Below are 12,381 nucleotides of genomic sequence, written 5' to 3'. Positions count from 1 at the left end.
AATTTATAAGAACATATCTCTTAACAGTAAGAAATCCTATCACCATGTATATAAGACCAAAACTAAGGAATAGAACTCTGGAAATCAGTTGTTAAAAAAATTTCTGTGGTCATTCAGAGACAGATACATTAGTGAGTGTAACTGTATATTTGTAATTAGTATATTTGAAGTTTATGCATAACTCTATGGGAATAGAAGATTCTAATGTAGTTCCAACAGTGAAAATTTATACATCCTTATTCTCAGACTTCCCTACAGGGGGAATAGATATCCCAGGGTACTGGCTGGTACTTTCCAGTGCTTGGTCTGATTAGGGAAGTAGCTAGGTCTTTCCAGACACCATGGCACAGAAAACCTTGAGTTGTGGAGAAAAGGAATGATGAGAAAATTGTTTACAGAGTACTGAGTGGGAAAATCATGAAGATGGAGAAAGAAAATATGTATGTTTTGAGGTAAAATTTAACAAAGATTCCCTAAGGGAAAGCTATGTATAGGGGATCATCTAGCCCGATAGGAGCAAGCTGTTGAGCAGGTTTGAGTACCATTTCCGACATAGGCATTTCACTGATCCTTGAGGCTTTTTTGGTTAAATGGCTTTACTCAGCAAAGGATATAATGTGGGAGGCAGGTTTCCAAAGTTGACTTCTTGGACCACACCTTCACATGCTATGTAAAGCCCGTGCTACCTCAAGTTGTGTTAGATAGGAGAAAGCTTAGGCCGGCCTTCTGTGTTTAGTTTTGTTTGGTGATACCAGGATAGCCTGTGAGCTCTCGTGGTAATTTTCATTTAGTGTGTTGGATCAAAGGTTGGCAAGCTGTTTCCTGTGGCCCAAATGTGGTCCACTCCCTTTAAAGCTTCATTGGAACAGAGCAGTGCCCATTCATTTATGTATCTATGGCTGTTTTCTCATTGCAGTGACAGAGTTTAGTAGTTGTGACAAACAGTGGCCCACAAAATCCAAAACACTTTCTAGAGCTCTACAGAATACGCCTGTTGATCCCTGTGTTAAACTGAAGAGATATGTCTCCCACAACTGGAAAGACCACAAGTAGAGCCTAACTTGAGCCTGGTACAGTCAGGATTTCAGAATGGTTTCCTTTTGGTTCTTGTATCTGCCCTTCTGATTGATCTTGTTCTTTAGGTTGGTCCAGAGATGGTGGTAACAATAGGGACTACCTGTTTCTCCTCAACCAGTGAAAGAGAACTAGTCTTTCATTCATAATATTGGGTAGTTTACTACTCTGCCTGTGTGCATGGCTCCTCTGACCTTGACTTCCATCTACCCTAAATTAAACCTCTAATTGTGTATCCAGTTCCATTGGCCTTTGTGGGCCATTCAGTTTCAACTCCTACTTGACACATCAGCTCTTTTTTTTGTGGGGGGTGCCTCTGGGGGATTTTCCCATCTTAGTTTTGAGCATGGCTACATATTAACACTTTGGGGACTTGTTATATAGAGTAAACATTCTTTCCTTCCTCCCTCTTCCTTTCTCTCTCTCCTTTCTTTTCTTCTCTTTCTTAGTCTCTTTTGTTCTTTTTGTCCCTCCCTCCCTCTCCCTCTCTCTCTCCTTCCCTCCCTCTTCCTTTCTTCTCCCCCTCCTCCCCTCCTTCCTTTTTCCTTTCCTTTCCTCCTTTTCTCTCTCTCTCTTTCTTTCTTTTAACGAAAAGGGGACTCAAAGTCAAATTCAGTCACCAACTGAATGATAACACATTGATTGGTTCACAACCTTGTAGATTCTCTTACGTTATAGAGCATCAGAGGGAAGGAATAGAATCCTGAAAAACTGAGGTGGGAATATATGAGCAGATTCCAACAAAGCTTAGGTCTTTGACGTCTTAACTTAAGCGTCTCCTTTGCCATTAGGAGGAAGCCTTTTGTTCTGCTCTGATGTAGTCTCCTCTTGCCTGAAGAACCTGTAATAATCTCCCCTGTGATGGTTTCCTTGCAGGAAACTTGATCTCTGGTGAACTTTTCTTATTCTTTTTTTTTTTTAAGATTTTATTTATTCATTTGACAGAGAGAGATCAAAGTAAGCAGAGAGGCAGGCAGAGAGAGAGGAAGGGAAGCAGGCTCCCTGCTGAGCAGAGAGCCCGATGCGGGACTCGATCCCAGGACCCTGAGATCATGACCTGAGCTGAAGGCAGCGGTTTAACCCACTGAGCCACCCAGGCACCCAACTTTTCTTATTCTGACCTGAGTCAACATGAGAGTTGTGGCCCCTCAGCTAATTCCATAATGTGAACTAGTTCCCATTTCCAGAGCACCTTAGAGGTCAGGCTGGGTCTCCTTGAAAGAATCTTATATACTGCCAAAACTGTGTACCACAAATTGTTCTAGACTTCCTCAAAGTGGCTTGCAGCTCTATTTTATGGAGGTTATATATTAGGTAAGTGGAAATAACCAGAACATGGAAGGATTGCTAGACACTAGAGATGATATTAACTCCTGGAGCCTCAAATGCCTGTGCCCAGCAAATAATAGTGGGGCTTATAAAGAACAAATAATGGATGCTTTTGCTCAGGTTCATATGTGGTGGTCTGAATGGATCCCTGAGCCCATCATCTGGTTATTTTCTAAGTTCCAGAATGCAGAGTTGCAATAGAAATACCCAACAAGTGGCAGAATCCTCATATTGGTTCTCTCACCAATGAAACAAGGACTATTTTGATAAGAAAGGACAAATAAACACTGTAACTGCTTTGTATATATCAAAATGGAAAACCAAAAGCAATACCGTATTCTTCAAGGGATTCTAGAGGTTAGCACCACTAGTGGTATCTTGAAAGTCATAGCCCTCTTCAGTTTACTCATTTGACCTGTGCAGAAGACAGGTGAATCTGGGAATGACATGGGATTATTGTAAATTTAATTAGGACCTGACATCACTTGCAGAATCAGATGAGGTTTTATTGCTGGAGCAAATCAACACATTTGCTCCCACCTGATAGGCCACCATTGTGCTAACATGCTTTCCCCCACTCTGTACCTGTTAGTAAACATCATCCAAAGAAGTTTGGTTTCATCTGGTAGGGCTATCAACACGCTCTTATGACCCCAGCTCACAGCTACACCAACTTTTTTTTTTTTTTTAAGATTTTATTTATTTGCCAGAGAGAGAGAAAGCGAGTATACACAAGTAGACAGAGGCAGGCGGAGGCAGCGAGAGAAGCAGGTTCCCTGTCGAGCAAGGAGCCCTATGCGGGACTCGATCCCATGACCCCGGGACCATGACCTGAGCCGAAGGCAGCGGCCTAACCCACTGAGCCACACAGGCGTCCCTACACCAACTTTTTAATCTTTGTTCACAGTTCGGTCCAGGAATTGGCAAACAACGGTCCAAGGGGCAAATCTGGCTGCCGCTTGTTTTGGTAAATAAAATGTTATCAAAACATAGCCATGACCACTCTACATACTGTCTATGGTGCTTTCAGGTTAATAAGGCAGAGTTGAGTAGTTGTAATAAATCTGTGTGGTCTTCAAAGCCTTAAATATTTACTTTCTGGCTCTTTACAGAAATGATTTTATGACCCCTGATAAATATATATCTAATGACATATGAAGTGTCTGTGACAGGTACGGACACTGCATAGAGCTGGCAGCATGCATCTTTGGGATTTGGGAGCAAAGTTTTTTTTTTTTTTTTAATTTTATTTATTTATTTGACAGAGAGAAATCACAAGTAGATGGAGAGGCAGGCAGAGAGAGAGAGAGAGAGGGAAGCAGGCTCCCTGCTGAGCAGAGAGCCCGATGCGGGACTCGATCCCAGGACCCTGAGATCATGACCTGAGCCGAAGGCAGTGGCCCAACCCACTGAGCCACCCAGGCGCCCCTTGGGAGCAAAGTTAATGCTATTCTGTGCAGATGGCATTACTCCTGAGAAAGCATCAGGCCTCTTTGATCCCTAGTTAAAATGAAATATTTGGCCATAAGCCAGAAAATTATGCAGTGAAGTCATAAATTTGATTATAGCAGTAGCACTTCAACATCAAGTGGAAGTGACACAGATGAGAGTGGGTTTAGACAGAAGTCACAAGTAAGCGGCATGACAGTCACAAGTGACTCAGATTGCCAAAGCTCCAGTTCCTGCTTCTGTGACTCCACCTCTCAACCCATGCCTGTGACCTCATGAGTAGTTCTCTGTGGTCAGTTGAGAGTGTTATCCAAAGAGAACTACCCAACCCCCTGCTAGGAATTTGGTTACACAAGACCACTTCCATCATGGAAGGGACAGCACACTGTTTTCATTGGAGAAAAGTTGCTCTAGATATGGAATTGCCTCTCCTGCCCAGTGCTGCAAAATCACCATCTGTGGACCTTACACATTGCTTTATTTTTCCTCATGGTGTTCCATCTACCACTGTTTGTGCTGTAATTAAAAAAAAAAAAAAAAGAATTGTAGCAATGGGGCTCATGTTTGCGGATTCACTGATCTTCTACCATGTTCCCCATTAACTGTCCCACTTCAGTAGCTGAATGTGCCTGGATTCTCAGAATTCCTACAAACTCTTATGCTCCCACATTTGTGTCAGGTCTAATTCCTATTTTAAAGTTTAGTGGCACAGCTTTCCTGACTGAACACTGGCTGATATTGAACCCTGCAGTGTAAGTGCCTGACATTAAGGTACTGATTACTGAGGCATCCATTTTAAAAGATTCATTTTGAGGGGCGCCTGGGGGGCCCAGTGGATTAAAGCCTCTGCCTTCCGCTCGGATCATGATCTCAGGGTCCTGGGATCGAGCCCCACATCGGACTCTCTGCTCAGTGGGGAGCCTGCTTCCCCCTTTCTCTCTCTGCCTACTTGTGATCTCTGTCAATAAATAAAATCTTTTAAAAAATAAAAAGATTCATTTTGAGTAAACCTATTGCCAGCTATATGACACAGTTTCTAGCAAAGCAACCAGGTAATGATCTAGGCCATCCACACCCATGAACTTACTTTTTCAGAAGCCATGGGTGGCCTAGATAACCTAGATAACTGACCGCTTCCGTGACCTGGCCTCTGCTCTCCCAGCTAATTACACTTGTATGTTGCAACTTAGCCAATAATGAGTGAATCCTTGTGAAACCCCAGATGTCCCGCCCTTGAACCCAAGTAAAGGCAGAGCTCCCGGTCTGAGCTCGTTGTTTTTCTTTGACCTCCCTGTGTGGCCTTTGGGGATGCCATGTACCCTCCAGGATGTGTGAGTTATAAATCTTATTCCTAGTTTCTTGCTGAAATGTGCCCTGTGATCATAGCAAAAACCAACAAGAGCTGGTCCAGCCACAACACTGGCCCCAGTGGGGCTCTATACAAATAACACAGAACCTGGACGAGTGCCGCAGGCATCCATAGACAAGAGCATTACCACTGGTAGGCTTGGATAGATGCAACAGATAATTTCTGCTGCTCCTTTTCGGTGACTACCCTTCTCACATGCACTCTCCTAAATTCTGTCACCATTGGCTACTTTTCCTTTTGTTTATCCTCACATAAATGGAACTATATTATACGCTTTTGTGTCCCACTTATTTTGCTCAGTATAGTGTTTGTGAGATTGAAACATATTGTTTCTAAGCAATCATTTACCTATTCTGTTATTGCAGAGCAAAGTAGGCAACCTACATCCTATAGGCCAGATATTTTGGGATGTGTGTGTTGTGTGTTTATTTTTCTGCTTGCTGGAATGGAATTCCTGTGTCACGGAGGATGCATATATTTAATTCTCACAGACACTGCCAAACATTCTGCAAGTGATTGAACTAATTTATGTTAGGTCCGTTATTAAATGAAATGAGACTGAGACAAAGTGAAAGTTATTTCAAGCTTTGTTTTATGCTGAGTATTAGAAATCAGACTGATCAGCCAAGGGAACGAGACTGAAACAAAGTTAAAGTTATGCAAAGCTCTATTCTATGCCAAGCATTAGAAGTCAGACTGACCGGCCAGGGCCGTCTCCAAAGAGAGCAACCACCTCCAGCTTACAGGCTCAAGAATTGACTGACTGACGGGTCAGGGCTGACTCCGAAGAGAGCGACCCCTCCCAATCTTACAGGCTACCTTTTATTGGGTAAAACTGCAACCCATATTTTGGTATCTCAACCCATCGGGTTTGTGTGTCTCTTGTTGATTGGCTAGTTTCATCCGGTCTGGTGATGTGTTATTCAAGGTTACTTCATACTAGGAACCATTACAAACAGTACTTTCTGGGAAGGCTTATTCATATGAATTCATATTCATATGAATGAAGGCTCATTCATTCAATATGTTATTCTCATACATAATCAGTGTGAATAATAAGATTGTCATTCTTCCCAAGATGGAGTCATTTAGGTTTAGGCAAGACCTTCTCACTGTTACAAACAGTACTTTGTACTGATTAGATGTCTCTACCTGGCCTGACTCATCTTTGTATTCTGGGCTCTGTTATCAGGAACTAGCCAACTACATTTTACTGGTTTTCTGGACTTGCTTCTAAGTAAGTTTCTCCGGGGGAAGAGTCAATTTAAGTTTACTGCACAAACAACAAAATGGCTATTTACCCAAGATGGAGTCACTCTGGCTATATAGGTCCTTACAATTTATAGTCCCACAAGCAAAGCAATAGAGTTCTAGTTGCTCCATATCCCTGTCAACACTTTTGTAGTGCCAGATTTTTAATTAAAAAATTGTTTTGGTCACAAGGGTTTGTGGAGAGTGGTGTCTCATTGAGGTTTCTATTATTACTCTGATGACTAATGCTATTGAGAAAATTGAGGACCTATTCAAAGGCTTATTATACATTTATATATCCTCCTTTATCCAGTGCTTGTTCAAATTATTTGTGGATTTTTTTTTCTTGTTGTGATTTCTTATTCTTGGATTTACAGGATTTCTTTATATTCTGCTAAAATTCTTTAATACTGTGTATTGTGATTTTTTTCCCAGTTCTGTGGCTCCCAACTTCATTTTCCTTATGGTACCTTTCAGTGAACAATCATGCTTTTAAGTTTTCCCATGGTTTTTTTAGTTAGTGATTTTTAGAAATCTTCACCTATCACAAATTCATGAAGGTATTTTTTTAAAATGAAGATATTTTAGTATTTCTTTTTAAATCTTTTAAGGTCCACATTCCAGGGACACTTGGGTGGCTCAGTTGGTTAAGTGTCCACCTTCAGCTCAGGTCATTCCAGCATCTTGGGATCAAGTCCCACAGTGGACCCCTTGTTCAGCAAGGAGACTGCTTCTCCCTCTGCCTGCCACTCCCCCAGCTTGTGCTCTCTCTCTCTCTGACAAATAAACAAAAAATATTTTTAAAAATCCATATTCCATTTCATATGGAATGAGTTCATTTTTATTTACGCATTCTATTGTCCCTCAAGATCACAACCTGAGCCACAATCCTGTTGGTCACTTAACTGACTGAGCCTCCCAGGTACCCCAAGAGAGAGAATCTTAAGCAGGCTGCACACTCAGCAGGGAGCTGAAGGAAGGGCTCAATCTCATGACCCTGAGATTGTGACCGGAGCCAAAATCAAGAATCAGATGCTTAACGGACTGAACCACCCAGGAGCTCCAAGAAAGTTAATTTTTAAGATGCAAGATAATATTGTTGAAACTTGGGAATTTCAAAAGCACGGAAATTAAGACAAATTTTGTTAAATTAGTTTCTTCATAGGGGCACCTGGGTGGCTCAGTGGGTTAAAGCCTCTGCCTTCTGCTCAGGTCATGATCTCAGGGTCCTGGGATCAAGCCCCACATCGGGCTCTCTGCTCAGCAGGGAGCCTGCCTCCTCCTCTTTCTCTGCCTGCTTCTCTGCTTACTTGTGATCTCTGTCTGTCAAATAAATTAAAAAAAAATTAGTTTCTTCATAACTAAGGATGTTTATTCAATGTAGGACACAATAAATGAATTTAAAAATCCAGTTCAGGTGCCAAGACAATTCAGTGGCAAAAGAATGGTCTCTTCAACAAATGGTGCTGAGACAACTGGATGTGCACAGGCAAAAGATGTCACACCCGCTTCTTCACGCAATATACAAAAACTAGGATCAAGGACCTAAACATAAGAACTGAAAATCAGGGGCACCTGGGTGGCTCAGTTGGTTTCGTGATTGCCTTTGGCTCCGGTCATGATCCCAGGGTCCTGGGATCAAGACCCATGTTGGGCTTCTTGGGAGCCTGCTTCTCCCTCTCCCTCTGCCTGCTACTCCACCTGCTTGTACTCTCTCTCTCAAATAAACAAAATTTTAAAAAACCTAAAAATCAGACTTTTAGATGAAGACATAACCATAAATCTTCATGACCTTGGATTAGGCAATGGTTTCTTTCTTTCTAAAAAAAATAAAGATTTGTTTATTTATTTTAGAGAGAGTGAGTGAGAGAGCACAAGGGGAGAGGCCAGAGGTCACTCTTACCAAACTTCATCATTTTTATTGTTTTATTCATGGAATGATCTCTGGACTTAAAAAAAAAATTCAGTCTGTTTTCCATTTCATGAATTTCTTATCTTTATCATTTCCTTCCATCTACTTACCATATTTTTGTTTTCTTTTTATTAAATTCCTGAGATGGATGTTTCCACTTTTATTTTTAGCTTCCCTTCTGTTATAGTAAATGCTCTTAAGACTCTACAATTCCTCCTAGGATTGAAACTTCCAATTAAAAAAAATTATTTATTTGAGAGAGAGAGAGAGAGAGTAAGAGAGCAAGAGATCATGAGCAAGGGGGAGGGGTAGAGGGAGAAGCAGACTCCCCGCTGAGCAGGGAGCCCCATGCAGGACTTGATTCGAGGACCCTGGGATCATGGCCTGAGCGGAAGGCAGACCTTAACCAACTGAGCCACGAAGGCGCCCTAAACCTTCCCTTTCTGATTGTGAATTTCTTCTCCTTATAATTCTGTCAATTTTGCTTTTTTTCTTGGGGGGGCAGAGGGGTAGAGGGAGAGGGTGAGACAGAATCTCAACGCAGGTCCCACACCCAGCTGGGAGTCCTGCATAGGGCTGGATCCCACAACCCCAGGATCATGACCTGAGCCTAAATCAAGAGACCCTAGCTTAACTGACCCAGGAACGGATGTGCCTCTTAATTTTGCTTCTTAAAGTTTGCTTTATATTACATTGAAGCTGTTATTCTTGATAATCTGAAGCTTATGAAGTGTTTATTTGTATACCTCATAATGCTTTTATCTTCAAGGACTCTTTGGTCTAGTATTAATACATTTTTAGAGTTTAGAAAAAATGTGAAGCCTAGGGTGATGTTCTCTTTCTCTAGAAAAGATGTTCATTTGTTTGTGCTAGGTGCTTGAAGAGTGTAACAAAAAAGATTCACCGTAAACCAATTTCAAGTAGTGACGTGATTGGGAGTTTGTCTTCAGTCTCTACCAAAGACAATCCACTTCCCTTATATTTTTACTCCTACCGGGAAGCTCTTGGGGATTACTCACCACCTTACTCTTACCTCCTCCCGAACCCGTCCTCACGAGTGGCTAAAATGCTGCCCAGTTTTCAGTAACAGAATCAAGGAAGACACTCGTAGCCTAAAATGGCACAATTTCACCAAGATTCTCTCTGGCATTCTAGGAATTAATACACACACGCTCAGAATACCTGGAAGTATTTTCTCCTCAGAGGGCGGAGCTCGGGCGTCATTTATCTTGTGCATTCTGGGAGTTGTAGTCTGGAGTCCTTGTAGCCTGCAGCACTTCCGCTTCTGGGCAGCTGGAGCGGGGGATTGTGGGAAGTGGTCCAGGTGCTCCCTCTAGGCGGAAGGAGACTCGCTATAGTGCTACGCCGCTGCTCACCTTCCTGTCCAGTATCTTCCATCCCAGGGACCTTTCTAAAACTGAGCGGGGAGCCAGCGGGACCTCTGCTCTCGGGGAAAGGAAGAAAAACCGCGGCTGGCAGAGGAGGGTGGAGTGGGAGGGATTTGCGTTCGCCTCCCGCGGGGAGGGCCTGGTGCTTCTCCGGGTTGGGGCGGCGCAGGTCTCGTGGCTCCTGGTCTGAAGGTCTCCTGGCTCTCCTGCCGGCTTTCCTCACCGACCAGTCAGTTCTTCCCAGCAGAACAGTGTTTTGCTATTTACTTAATCTTTCTTGGTCTCGTTATTCTCATCTTACAAGTAGTGTATCTGGTGGTGGTCCCTTATCATTTTACAAGAATTCGTGAAATGACAACAGCCTTGTGAGGTAGATAATGCTGTTATTATCTTTTTAGGGAAAGAGATGACAAAGAATGAAGTTTCATCCCATTTATACAGTCAAGCGGTTACAAGCTTTCTATACCATTATATTTTTCAATACTGGATACATGCAATCCAACCACTAGATCTGTGCATTCTCAAGATTAACAATAGCTTTTCTTCCTATTAGAGGACTTGACTGCACCATATGCTGCAAATTGTTTGGTAAATTTATGCTAAAATTTACTTGGGAATCATGTCTTAGGTAATTGACTTTATCTGAGGGAGTAATGAAATGTATCATCTCCCCTGCTAGCAGATCTGAAGTTCAGAGAACAGCACCTTGGTTCAACCCACACAGTGATAGGGACACTGGATTATTTTCTCATACATTTACATTTAAAGGGGACAAAGCCCTGACCTCTTATTTTATTTTTTAATTGTTTAATTTAAAGTCTAGACCTTTGAAAAGCACTTATGGATTCTAAACTTGGTAAGAGGCATATTGGGCCTCTAACAAGATTTACAAGTGCATCTAAAGGTCAGAGAAAAGATCCCAAAAGCCCTGGGTTTCCTATGGAAATGCTTTAAGAAAATGCTCTCATCTTTTGGACAAGGAAAATTCCTTTTTTGTTTTTCCTTTTTCATTTACTCTTGGTAAGCTTGTTTGCCCAAAACTTACAGCTGGTAAGAGGCAAAACTGCCATTTGAACCCAAGGTGTTAGAGCCTCAAGTCTATGTTTTTAATCTCAATGTTGTACATAAAAAAATATAACAGGAAATAGTTCTGAATATGTTCTGAGGAAGTTTTTTTTCTAACAGGTTTAGAAGATCTTTTGGGGCTTTATACATTATGTTCTTATTATAGTAAAATATATGCCCATTATAGAGAGATTAGGACATACAAAAATATAAAAAGAGTAGGAATAACCTGTAATCTCAGGGATTAGACATAACCACTGTTATCATTTGTAATGTATTTATGCATAGGTGCTGTACTACAAATGGTATTTCTTTCTTAAATATTATTTTGGAACTTTATTCCAAATAAATAGGAATTTATTCTTATGCTGCCCGGTTTTCAGTAACAGAATCAAGGAAGACACTCGTAGCCTAAAATGGCACAATTTCACCAAGACTCTCTCTGGCATTCTAGGAATTAATCCACACACGCTCAGAATACCTGAGTCATCTGCAGCCCTTGTCAACATTTTGATGAGGCATGGAGCCCAATGCCGACATGAGCTCATGGTCCTGAGATCAAGATCTGAACTGAGATCAAGAGCCAGATGCTTCATGGATGTACAGTTATTGATAATATTTTAATCATCATAAAGCAAAGTTACTAAACCATCCACCCCTCATTCATGTTTCCCATCATCTGAGGATAATATTTCTTTTTTACAGGTTGGTCATGAGTCAGGTCGAGTTTCCAGTGCCCTTATGTGTATTTATCAAGATGTTCCTTCTCATTCTTATTGTTATCTCCATTTTACAAGTAAAAAAAAGGACAGAGTTCACAGAATAAGTGGCAGGATTATTATTTTAATCTAGGCAGCCTGATTCCAAGCCTGTAGTCTTTTACACATTGCTTTTATTAGCATACAGGACAAAACCCCACAAGATGTCTTATTGGAGCAAAGAATATTTAAGCCGTGGGGAAGACCGCATCCTGTAAGTGAATGGAGCAGGTGAGTATGACCTAATGAGTAGCAGATATGATGAGGCTTTAAAATTTTTTTTTAATCTTTGGAAAGATTTAATTTACTTATTTGACAGAGAGAGACACACAGCAAGAGAGGGTACACAAGCAGGGGGAGTGGGAGAGGGAGAAGCAGGCTTCGGGCTGAGCAGGGAGCCCATTGCGGAACTCATCCCAGGACCCTGGGATCACAACCTGAGCCGAAAGCAGACTCTTAACTGAGCAACCCAGGTGCCTCTCAAAGAGGCTTTTCATGGGAGTGTAAGTTATTCACTACAGCTGGGCATGAATACAAAGTGGATTTGAGGAGGAAAAAAAATGCAAAGTTTCCTGTTCATGTGACTTGCTAAAGCATTTGGAACTTCTTTGAGGGCACTGGATAGATATGCAGGTGAAAATAACTGAATTTCCGTGTTATGCAATATCTCTCTGGCATCAGGGAGGAAAAAAGTGATTGAAATTAAATATCTGTTCATGTTGATTATACAAGATGTGACTAATGAGTGATTAGCACTCAGGCTCCGTTTGTCAAATGCCAAAATTT

Source organism: Mustela putorius, unplaced genomic scaffold (assembly GCF_011764305.1).
Source record: "Mustela putorius furo isolate JIRA1106 unplaced genomic scaffold, ASM1176430v1.1 tig00000196_pilon_pilon_pilon, whole genome shotgun sequence".
Taxonomy (NCBI): Eukaryota; Metazoa; Chordata; class Mammalia; order Carnivora; family Mustelidae; genus Mustela; species Mustela putorius.
Note: the sequence above shows the minus strand (reverse complement) of the source record.